General features: G+C 69.0%; 1 protein-coding gene across 1 annotated transcript in view; it reads left to right on the top strand.

Moving 5' to 3' along the window:
- STK11 (serine/threonine kinase 11) overlaps window positions 1-12018 on the top strand; it is a 116808-nt gene that overhangs the window by 61446 nt on the left and 43344 nt on the right. The window lies entirely within an intron of this gene.

The following is a 12018-nucleotide window of genomic DNA, read 5'->3' as shown; positions in this document are numbered from 1 at the left end:
TGTCTCCGGGTTTCGGCTGCCGCGGGGTGGGGTGGGCGTGAGAGGGAAACGTTAACGCGCAGGAGGGAAGGGCTGCCTGGAAAATGGCGTGAGCGGGGCGGGGGGCCGGCACGTCGCCCTCCTCCTTCCTTTCCACCGAGGGCTTTCGCCCATGACTTGCATCTTCTGCTGCCAGATGGAGGGTGGGGAGCCGGGACGGGAGTGCTTGGAAAGTGAAGCATCACCGTTTCTGCCGGCGTTGCCGGCGGCACTTCTTCTCTTGGGGGATGATTTCCGAGAGGGGCCGGGCTCTGCGGGGCCAAATCTCCCGGTGCTGGCGTCCCATCGCCGTGCTTGGCCACATGGCATTTCCACTGTCCCACCCAGATCCCGAATGCAGGGGAAAGGTTCGAACTCTCCTCTCTCTGCAGGAAAAAAAACCCAAACCCCAAACCCCACCGCAGCCCCAGGATTCCCCCGGCTCCCAGCTGGACTGACTCATCCGGCAGAGCCGCCCCTTTCCCTGCCCAAACCCCCGGTGCTCGGGATCCTGCCCAGCCTCTCGCAGCCGCCCTGCTATTGCCCCACGTCCTCGGTTCCCACATCGCGGCGGGGGCTGCAGGGGCTGCCCCCCCGCCCCTCGTCCCTGCCGGGGGCACCCGCTGCTGGGGGTGCTGCGGGAGGGTGGAAGGCAGCCCCCGCTCACCGCCCCCCTGGGAGTTTGGGGACCCTCAGTGCCGGGCAGCACCCTGCCTGTCCCTGACGAGGTTTCGCGGCACCCGGGTGCGGACGTGGCTCCGGCCGGGGACCCCTCCCCGGCCCCCGTGGCCATGGGCTGCTGCCTGCGGCCCTGGTCCCGGCGTGGGAAGGTCAGCAGAGGCTCCGTACACTGCCAGCACGAGCCCAGCCGTGTCCTTGGGCCACGTTGCCCTTGGGTGGCTGGAAGGCCGTATCCTCGCAACTTCCTTCTCTGGAGGGGGGGAGAGCTGCTGTAATGATTAACCCGCGCTGCGTTAATCGTTCCATCCTGCAACCTTTTTCCTCTTGGTTTCCAGCACTGGAAAATGCCTCTCTTCCGCTGACCTCCCACACATGTGGCCCCCGTGGTGGGAGCGTGGCAGAGCTCGGGGAAAATCCCTGTGGGCAGGGCAGGCAGGAGCAGGGAACCTGGGCTCGGGGCACGGCGGCAGGCAGGATCTGGCCCAGCCGTGGCTTCTCGGTCCCAGCCCATTTCTGGGGTGATTTGCCGGCAGATGGCAGTGGAGCCGTGGGGAGACGTCACCCCACCAGCCTCCCCGGCCTCACCCCCCAAAATCCAGGCGCAGGAGCGAGTGCCGACGGGTGTTGCGGAGGGCGGGTGTTGTAGCCAGCACGACGGTGCTTGTCATGCAGCTCCCGGGCCAACAGCCTCGGAGCGCCGTGCTGGCGAGCGCGGCAAACCCTTGGCCCGGGGCGGGTTCTCTCTTGGGGAAACTGAGGCACAGATGGGGAAAGCCACTTTTCAGCTGGGGAGAGCGGGGGTGGGACACGGGCATCCCAGACCCTGCCGCTGCACTGTGCTGCAGTGCCCCCCCTCCCCGGGAAGTTGCTGGGGGGTCAGGCGAGGGGCAGTGGGGGCGGCACGTCGCCCTGGGGTCCCAGGTGCTTTGGCAGGGGCTCGGCGACCCCGGGGGCTGCGGGCACAGCCCTCGCTCGGGGCAGCCTCGGCGGCCGCTCGCGCTTGGCTTCGCTGGAGCCGGCCCAAAGCCGCGGGGACCGCGGAGGGGAGCGCACGGCCCCGTGCTGGGGGTCCGAGAAAAATCCTCTCCCACCGCTCCCCCCACCAGCCGGGGCCACGACCCTTGTGGGGCAGGGGGAGTCTGGGGAGGAAGCGGCTGCCAGCTGGGCTCGATGCCGGCTACAAAGGCGGCCCAGAGAGCCCGAGCGGAATGAGGTGGCTCCCGTCCAGGTTCCCACGGCGGCCCCGGTGCAGAAAATACACCCAGAGCTGGTGGCGGTTGCCACAGCGATGGGCTGGGTGCCATGCCGTGGGAAAGGGGGGGGGGCACAGCCCCAGACCCAGGTGTGCCAGCACGGGACCCTGGCGCAGGGCGGTGGGAGCACCGTGGGGCGATGGAGCTGGGCGCTGGCGGGGACCAAAGGCTCCTGCCCTGGTTCCCGCTGCCCCCGCCTGCCTTTGATGTTCCGGGACTTCGCCCTTGGTAAAGCTGGGAGGTTCCCAAGGAGTTCCCGGCTGGAGCCCAACATCCAGCACCCAGGCGTCCTGGCGTGAGCCCCTGTGAGCCCCGGGGCTTCATCCGCCACTCGGTTCCCCTCGCCTCGACGCAGCCGGCGGCTCGGAGCTGCAGCCGGGGGCTCGGAGCCCCCACGGGCTCCCCGGTTCCCGGCCGAGCTGGCCCAGAGGAAGCGGCTGCAGCTGGCCCCGGTGGTGGGGCTCTTCCTGGCGGGGCTGGCGCCGGGCTGGGGACCGGGGTTGGGAGGGGAAGCCGGGGGGGGGGGTGCCGGAGCCGGCTGCCCTCGGGGATGCCCCGGCGTGCGGCAGGGAGGAGGGGATGGCAGCGCTTTCATCCCCGTTTCCTCAAAGGCCGCCTGTGTGCCGAACGGCCACCCTCCGCCGGGTATAAATAGCAGGGATTGAAGCCTGGCGTGACACTGGAGTCGCTTCTGCCACCGCCACCTTGGGTACCCCCCCCCCCTCCGCCCCGCGGGACCTCAATGGGGGCATTGTGTGCTGCGGCCCCCGCGGGCCACGTCCCAAGCAGCTGCTGAGCCCGACCCCGTCTGCTTCCCCCCCCCCCTCCGCCAGCGTGCCGGGGCGACCACGGGGCTCAGGGTGCCCCTGCGGGGATCCCACGCGGGGAAAGGACACGCACCCCACCGCTCACCCTCCTCTCCCTGACGGGCAAGGGCCACGCACGGGGTTGGCGATGGCTTCCCGCCATCCCCGTCCCCACTTGGCCATGCTGGCCGGCTTTGCCGCGGCCCTGCCACCCCCTCCTTGCCCGGGCAGCGCCGGCAGCTGCTGTGGGGTGTAATGATGGGGTGTGCCTGCCCGCCCCGGGGTGGAGAGCGGCGCGGGGAGGCTGCTGCCACCCAGCAAGACGGGGCCAGCCGGGCGCGGAGCTTCCCTGCCTGCAGCCGGCACGGCCACACCTGCGTGGGCTGAGCGGACCCCGGCTCCCACCCCGACGCCCGGCCCAACCAGCTCCTTCGCGTCCCGGCTGCCCGCGGACAGGCTGCTGCAGGCAGGGCCTCCCCCCCTCCCCGGGGGCCAGGCAGGTGCAGGGTGCCGGGGAGTGCCCGGCATGGTGGGGGGACGCGGGGGACCGGGAGGAGCCGGAGCCGCCTTCGTCCCCGCCGCACCCGCCGGGGCACGGCCGCGGCGCCTGGGAGAGCCGGGGGGCCGGAGGGGCCGTGACCCCGCTCATTCCCGGCCGAGAGCTTTCCGGGTGCGCTGGGACCGGTCTACCCACGCCGCTGCGGGACGTCCCCGTCCCCGCTCGCCCCTCGTCGCTTCCCCGCATTGTGTCCCCCGTCCGGCCCCGCATCCTGTCTCGGCAGATGGGCTCCGGCCCCGACCCCAGCCGGCTGCGGCCCCCGCGCCTCGTGTCCCAGCCGGGGTACCCCAAGGGCACGGGCTGCCGCCGGGATGGGTTGTGAAACGGCCCTGCCGGATCATGCGGGTTCCTGGCGTGGCGTGGGAAAAGCCAGCGTCTCCCGCAGCAAGCCGGGCGGGCAGGCCCCCCCCCCCCCCCCCCCCCGCGATGGGAACGGGTGTGGGCGCAGAATGTGCACAAGCGCGTGTTGCACCGTCAGCGAGGTGGGTGTCGTGCACCCCACGTCCCCCCATCTGCTCCGACCGTGGTCAGCCAGTCCCCAGGGCTGCCTTACCCCCCCGTTCCAGTTTGGGAAGCGAGGACTGGCCATGCTGCAGCCTCCTCGCTCCCGGTCCCATGGGATGCAGGAGGACAGGCGTCCCCCACCCCGGGGGCAGCTCTGCAGCATGGGGGTCCTGGGCAGGGAGGGGCCGTGAGCCAGATGAGCTGCGGTGCCGCAGCCCCCGACAGGCCGCGGGTGCCTGCTCTTTATGGCCGCGGGAGGAGCGGCACAAAGCTGGATGGCTCGTGCTAAGGGCGTCCCGTGAGCAAAGGGTCGGATAAGCAGGGCCGGGCCATGACGGCCATCGCACAGGGCCCTGGCCGGGAGCTTTCTGAATTCATCTTGGATTCAGCAAATGGCTGTGGCTGGAGAAAAAGGGAAGGAACTGGGCCGGGGGCTTCACCGGCAGCGTTTTCCTTTGGAAATGCATCTCCTGTAAAACATGAGCTGATGCTTTTTGCTTTGAAGGCTGCCAGGAGCATCTGAGAAGGGCAGGCGGCGCTGGGGCTGCTGTGAGGCGAGTTTCTCTTTTGCTTTTGTTTGGCTCTTGTTTGGCCAAGCATCCGCTCAACGCCACGCACAAGCGGGCTCCCGAATTTCTCGGTTTCCATCAAAGCAGTATCGACGTCATGCATTTTTGGCTGATCGGTGATGAGGGGCTCAGCGGGGTGGGGAGCCAGTAGGGGCCAGCGGGGGCCGTGCTGCCTGGGGAGGGCGGCTGGAGGCAGGCGCTGCGCTGCAGAGGTTACACAAGAGCCCCGCTGTGCTGATGCTCCCAAAACCACAGATGATCTAATCTCCTGCAGCCTAACCTATCGCTGCCTTATCACATTTCCCCTCAAAACCTAATCCTGCAGAGAGCACCCAACGCCGACCCGGCCCTGCCGGCAGCACCCTCGCGGGAGGACCGATGGGCAACTGCCCGGTCACACCGGCAGCCCCCCAGGGAGCCAGCCGACAGGGCTGGGATGACAGGCACCGGGTGAACGGGACCTGCTTCCCCGCCTCGGGAGGACTTTTTCAGCCCGGGCAGCTCCAGGGCTGCCGCATCCAGCAGAGCCCTTGCTCCTTCTGACCCCAGCCCCACGCGGCGCCAAGCTCCAGAGCGGGGTGGTGGTCTGGGAGCTGCTCCGTGCCGGCCGCCCGGAGATGCCAGCCTTGTCTGGTGGACTATTGCAGCCTTGGTGTGAATCTCACTACAGCAAACCCCCCTCCCTGGGGTCGGGTTCTGGGTGCTAATTGACTAATTGCACTCTGCGAGAGAGGGGAGAAAGAAGAGAAAGGCAGAAGGAGAGCCCCAGCACGGCGCTTCCTTCCCCCTCCCCATCACAAGAGGCTCGAGCTCCGCCACCACGCGTGCCTCTTTCATCACCGCGGCTAACACAGTCGGGGAGCTCTGGTTCCTGCCCGCCAGCCCCTCCAAGCCCAGTGGGTGCTGGAGCGCCGAGGTCTGTGCCTGCCAGAGGGGCGGCCACCAGGTAGCATCCCGAGATGCTCTCAGCATCACCCGGGCGCGGGGCTGGAGAAGGACCCGGCTTCGGCTCTGGGCTGTCCAGGCAGCGGGGTCCGGCAGGACTCGGGTACATCCCCTGCGGCCCCGCTGGTGGCCGGGACGGCGCCTGGCTTCGCCAGCACGTGGGGTGCCAGGGCGCGCTCCAGCCTGAGCACTGCCACGCCGCCGACCGCCCGGCGCACGGGGGCCTCGCGGCGGATGTGAGCAGGCGTGTTTCAGGGCAGGGCTGCCTCCGCGCCAGGCCAGCACCGGCCTGGCATGGCTGAGGTCTCCGTTGGGAGCTGAAGGCGCTATGGGGAGATAAAGGTTTAATGAGGGGTTGTTTGGCTCTCTCTGATCCTTCCGCCCATTATCTAATCAGAGCAGGGCATTTAAAAGGCCACAGTGCAGGGTGAGTCACTTCCCCGGTCGGTGCCTCAGTTTCCCCACAGGTAGCACGCCGGGGATGAGCTGAGCCTGTCTCCCTGCAGCGTGTCTCGGCACTGGGGAATGCAGCACAGTGGGTCTGGCCCAGGGCTGGACTCCTCCGGCTGCTCTTCACTCCGCACTCGCTCACCCCGACCCTGGGCACAGCATCTCCCTCCATCCCCCCAGCTGGGGAAGGGGCGCAGGGCGGCACCGCTCCGGCCAGCATCCCTGAGCAGCCGGGGAGGGTCCGGCAGGAGGGAGGGCGAGAGCCAGCCCTGCCCAGGGGTGCTGGGACATCCCGATGCCCAAGCGCCCAGCAGCACAGGACACGGGTCAGGAGCACCCGCACCTCCACGCACGGCAGCTTCGCCTCCACCCGGCTGCTGCAGCACGTCCCCATGGCAGTGCCGGTGCTGGTAGCACACGGGGTCCGGCTCTCCTCGCCAGGATTTCCTGCTGCTGTTCCCAGAATAGGCTGTGGCCCCACATCCGTGGGGGAGCGGGTGACCCCACGCAGCCGTCGGAAGGGAACCAACCCCACCATCCCGAGCAGCGCCGGGACCCGGGGTCAGGCACGGGGTGAGGCGACAGCACCGGCATCCCACGTCCGGGGCCACGTGGCGGGACTCATGGCGGTGGCCCCTGCCCTGGCCAGCCCTCGCCGGTGCAGGGAGGGCCGGGCAGGCGGCTCCATCACCGTAAACAGGAACTGCAGCCGGGGGGGAGAGCGCAGCCCGGCCGGGAAGTGAGGGGGTGCGTGCGCCCATGACGGGATGTGTGTGAACAACGTGAGGCAGCATCTGGCCCGGCCGGGGGAGAGCGTGGGTGGGGGTGCAGCACCCACCTGGGCGAGCGTGCAAGGGTGTGAGCGTGTGCGCCGGTGTCTGTGTGCAGAGCGAGCACACGCGTGCATGCGCAAGTGTGCGTGTGCCCGTTTGGGGCGGTGGTGCCCGAGGGGTTGCACACGCGGGTGCGGGGACGAGGCCAGGAGGAAGCATCTCCTCCTGTCCCCAGCCCGCCCTGGGTCGGGGGTTTCTGCGGCACAACCCCCCCGTGGGGATCCTTTTCCTCCTTCCACCGGCTTCAGCTGCTTCGGTGGGTGCCAGCCCCGGCAGAGGGGCAGGGCAGGTGCTGGGCAGCGGGGCCATGTGCGAGCATGCCCGTGCGCCCGTTTCTGCATCGTCCCGCGCCCCACGCTGTGCCAGAGGTGCCGTGGGGCCGCCAGCTACCCTGCCGACCCCCATCCCCCTCTGGCAGCAGCCCCGAGCCCCCCCAAGGCAGTGACGGGGAGGCCGGGCGGAGGGGTGCCCGTGGCTCCGGGCTGGCACCGTGCCCCCCGGCCGGGTGAGTCTCCCACATTCCTGACACGGCTCCAAGTGGAGCAGTGGGCAGGCGCGGGGTGGGGATGCCGCCACGCTGAGTGTGCGCCCGTGTGTCAGCGCGTGGGGCAGTCCGGCGGGACACGCTGCCCCATGCCCCCCCCGTCGGCCACCCCACGCTGGGCCCCGGGGCCCCGCGCCGGCATCGTCCCCGGCCCTTGGCACAGGTTCGGGCTCTGCAGGATCCGTCCCACACGGAGCCCCAGCTCTGCCTCTGCCCTTTGTACAGGCAGGATTTGGCAGATGCCCCGTGGGCAGCAGGGTCGGGCTCCCGTGGGTGGACTCGCTGCCTGTCGGTGCCCCCCGTCAGCCAGCCGTGCCCTGTGGGACCCCCCGGGTGGGGGCACTGAGCTCTCCCCAGCCACGGGGCAGGGTTAAGGGTTGGGTGCTGAGGATGCTGCACCCCAACTCTGCACCCCAAAGTGGGGCAGCCAGACTACACCCTCCACAATGCATTGCGGGACACACTGGTCCCACCCACCGTGGGGTGGCCATGGTGCATTATGGGGTGGGTAGTCCCGGGGGTGCCCGGGCTGTGGGGCCACCTGGGGCAGGGGTCTGATGGGGTCCCGGGGTCTGCGGCCATGGCACCGCTGCCTCTGCTCGGCTCCTGCAGAGACCTTGCCCATGGCGGCAATGCTCCCCTTCTCCGGGCGATGCCGGTGGGGCAGCCCCTGCTCCCACGCCCAGGGTCCTGCTGAGGTGAGGCGAGGGCAGGGGCAGCTTTGGGGTGAGGGGGGAGCAGTGGCTGCGGGGCCGAGGGGATCAGACCCCGGGATGGTGGCGGAGGCACGGAGCAGTGCGGGCGGTGCTGGCTGGCTCACAGCCGGGGCAGCCTCAGCTCCGCTCCTGCCCAGGCTGGACCACAAACCACCCCAGCCAGCCCCCATGGCGGAAGCCAATGGATGGGATGGGATGGGATGGGATGGGATGGATTTAATTCCCCCTGATTTATGAGCCTGGGTCACCCCAGGAGTGAGGTTCATCATGTACCTGAGGAGGCTACCGAAATCCCAGGTCCTTCCCCTCCCCAGGGCTGGCAGCTTGCTTAAGCATTTATAATAATAATAATGGTAATAACAATAATAATAACAACAACAACAACAAGCTGAGTTGTCATCTGACTCCTGGAGCTCCTGGAGCTGGTGATTTAAAGCAAACCAAGAAATGTCACAGCGTCTGAGAAACAACCACGCAGCGCTGAGCTGAGACCAGGGCTGGGTCCAGCTGGAGCCCCAGCCTGGCTGGGAAGGGACTTTCCATGGGAAGGAGAGGTGCAGGGTGTCAGGGCTCCGGTTCCTCTTGGCCACAGCGGGTGGGGGGTCCATGCCTCAGGTGCCCCTTCCCACCCCGGCAGGGGCCGGACACCCACGTTTCCAGGGCTCCCCAGGAGCAGGAGCTGGGTCCTGCCCCGCTGGGGGGGTCTCAGCCCCTGGCCCATGCCCAGGGGAGGGTCCTGTCTGTGGGCATGAGCTGACAGCACGTGCCCGCCGTGCTGATGCAACCGCCAGGACCTCTCCCGACCCGCGATTTCTGCGATTGCCACATCGCGTCCGGCACTCGGCGTGGGGCCGGCGCTGGGCTCCTGCACAGGCTGGGGCGCAGGAGGGGGCTCGGGGGGACACAGGGGCTGCCGTGGCAGAAGGGCAGCAGCGGAGCTGGTGCCTGGGGCATAACTGGACGTGGTCGGTGCCGGGATCTGGGGTTCCCTGTGCCTGTCCCAGCGTGGCTCTGGGCTGAAGCCTGGGCAGGGAGCGAGGCAGGGGAGATGCCCCCAGCCCCGCAGGGGCTTCAGCCGCTGCCAGATCTCCGGCTGCGTGCTGGTCCAGGGACGCCAAGCAGGGCTGGGGCCAGCTGGCTGCCCGTGCCCGGCCCTGGGCGCAGCCGCGCCAACCTGCCCATGTGCTGCTCTGGCTGGCGAGGGGGGAGAGTCACATCTCCGCTCCCGCCTGGCTGGGGGCTGCTGGCCAGGGGCCGGCAGCGTCAGGGGCTGGCAGGGAGGCAGCGGAGCCGAGGGCAGGGAGCTGCTCACCCTGCGTCAGCAGGGACGGAGAGCTCAACGTCCCGAAGGGGACCGTGAGCTCAGGGAGCCGAGAATAGCCCTGGCATCACCATGGGCAGCGGGGTCGCGGCCTGGCACAGCCAAGTATGGCCCCACACCTGGGCCTGTGGTGCTGCTATATCCAGAGGGATTCGCCATCCTTCCCGGGGCTGGGGCCAGGCTGCGGGTGGAAGCCTCTGCGGTGACTCCCCCTGCCCCAGCCCCACACGTCACGGCCGGGAACTGCCTCATCCCGGGGTCCGGTGAGAGCCGTCCAGCCCTGCGCTCTGCTGGGATCCTGACTGCCGACAGGACTGGCTGGGGTGCCCGGCCCCCCGACGTCTGGGTGGCTGCCTGAGTCACTCCAGGGGTGACTTCATCTCTGGGGCTTGCCTGGCCTCAGCCAGGCCCGAGGCCACGGTGATGGGCAGAGCCCCCGGGGGGTGTGGGGTGCCCCAGAGCCAGGGCATGGCAGGCGAGGCCAGGCTGGGCCACCGGCTCCGACTGCGTTGGGCCGGCAGCCGGGGTGTCCCCAGGCCGCGACGCCCGGACGCGCTGCCAAGGACCAGCAGGACACGTCCCCGAGAGCCGCAAAACACACGGAGCCGATTGTGTGTCTCTAAGGACACGCCTGGGTGTTTACAGCCCCGCCAGCGTCACCAGCACAAGGCACCGCCGTTCTGCCCAAGGACACCCTGCACCCGCCACGAGTCAGCCCTGAGCCTGGCGGGATGGGGGGGCTCCGGCCGCGGGGGTTCATGCCTGGCTCTGTGCCGGGAGGTTGGGGATTGCCGGCTCCTTACTCACGGCAGCAAGCGATGGCTCACCTGAGCGCGCCGGGGCAACGTGAGTCACCGCTCGCCACCGTGACTAAGGCTGAGCCGCTCGGCCCCGTGGGGCTCGGGGGAAGAGGAAGGGGAGCCGGGACCCCCACCCGGCGGCCCTGTGCCTCCCCCACCACGGCGGTGCTGGCGGTGCCAGGCGGGCGGAGGTGAAGCGGTTCGGCTGCACCCTCCTGCCGGGGTGTGCCCCGTGCAAGCCCTGCCGCTGGCCCCGCGCCCGTGGGAACGCTCCCACTCGCTGCCGGCAGCTCCGTGGCGAGGCCCCGGCCTGGCACCGCGCAGCTGGGACCCGCTGCCTTGTGCCCCATGCCCACCGGCATCGGCCCCTTCACCGCTGCGCCAGCTCTGCTCCCCGTGGGAAGGGGATCGCTCCCCTCCCTGGGATGGGGGTCTGGAGAAGTCGTGGAGGAAAAGGGCCCCCCAGGCTGCAGCCCGGCGCCTTCTGCAGCCACGGGAGTGAGAAACCCAAACCCCCTTCTTGTCTCCTCTCCCCTCTCCCCATCTCTGCCAGAGTCCGGCAGCAGCTCTGCCCTAATCCCGTGACCTCGTGCCTGCGAGGGGAATGCAGAGACTTGTGATAAAATCCCCCTTTGCCAAAGCTGTGAAATCAGCCAGGAATTCAGTCCAAAAGGAAAAAAAAAAGAGAGAAAAGAGAAAAGCTGCTGCCCCGGGGCTGGTGGGGGATTTCCCCAAAGGAGGGCTGGGAATTCCCTTCCTTCGAGGGACAGGACTTCCAAGAACCAGCCCCTGAAAGATTCAGGGCTCCCAGCTGAAGCCAGGGCCAGCGGGACGGGGCAGCACCGAGGAAGGCGGAGGAGCCGACACCACGGTCCTGCCCCGAGCCTGCCCTTACACCGGGACATGCACACCGGCCAGGCCCCGTGGGAAGCGTCCCCACCGGACCCTGGGTAAGCCCCTCTCCTCCGCCCCGGCGCCCGCGCTGTCCGCCCTGGTGCGTGTGAGCCGCCGTGGGGGCTAATCCGCAGGGCCCAGGTTAGCTAAGCGGATTGCGGGAGCTGCGTGTGGCCTGCAGCGGGATTTGTGTAGGTATTTGCTCGTCGGATCGTCTCTCCCCAAGCTGCTCAGCCGTGCGGGGTTTGGAGAACGCTCCCTCTGGAGACGTCAGGAGCCTCTGATGCCGCACAGCAATTATGCCCAAGTCTGACTGTAATCTTTAACGATTTATTCCCAGGGCAACACAATAAACTAAACACACAAAACCTGGGCTGCTGGGAATCCTGGGATCTCCCAGCTTGTGTCTCTGGAGGCTCTGGATACCTTCAACCATACTGAAATCCGCACATGCTTCCTAAAGCACCAGCTCCCGGAGTCACGGGACTGCCGGAGGAGACGAGCTTCCTCCCAGGAAGGAGATGGAGCCGTGCAGGGAGGGTGGCGAGCAGGAACGGGGCTCCTCAGGGCTGCAAGGATGTGGGGAGATGCCCTGCCCTCGGGCCACGCCACGCTTTGCCAATGGACCCGAGCGGGCCACGCTCCCAGCCAGCGCTGGAGCAGCTGCCCCATGACCGTGACATCCCCTTGTCCCTCCCCGCAGATCCGGGCTGCGAGCGAGGGGCTGGCAGCCGGGCCCTGCTCCCCGAGGAGGTGGCTCTGGGCTGACGCCTCATTCCCCACCGCAGCTCCTCCCGGTGCACAAGCCCGAAACGTGGCAGGGCCAAACACAGCAAGTTGGGGACGTGGCCCCCGGAGGGGCGGCTTCGCAGGCCCGGGGCTCCGCAGCTCCCGGGGAGAACAATGGCGCGTCCCTGCCCCGGCCCCTCTCCCAGGGACAACAATGGCAGGAGCCGGAGCCGGAGCTGCCTGAGCTCATCGCCCCCCTGAGAGCCCGGAGGGGGCCGGGGCAGGCGGGGGGCCACGGGCTGCGCCACAAAGGCTCCCTCCCAGCCCGGCTCTGCTCCTTGCGCATGGAGGGGCCTCGCTCCCACCCCAGCGCGGCTCCGCAGCGATCTCCGCCAA

Source organism: Accipiter gentilis, chromosome 8, assembly GCF_929443795.1.
Source record: "Accipiter gentilis chromosome 8, bAccGen1.1, whole genome shotgun sequence".
Classification (NCBI taxonomy): Eukaryota; Metazoa; Chordata; class Aves; order Accipitriformes; family Accipitridae; genus Astur; species Astur gentilis.
Note: the sequence above shows the minus strand (reverse complement) of the source record. Positions and strands in the feature narration are given on the sequence as shown.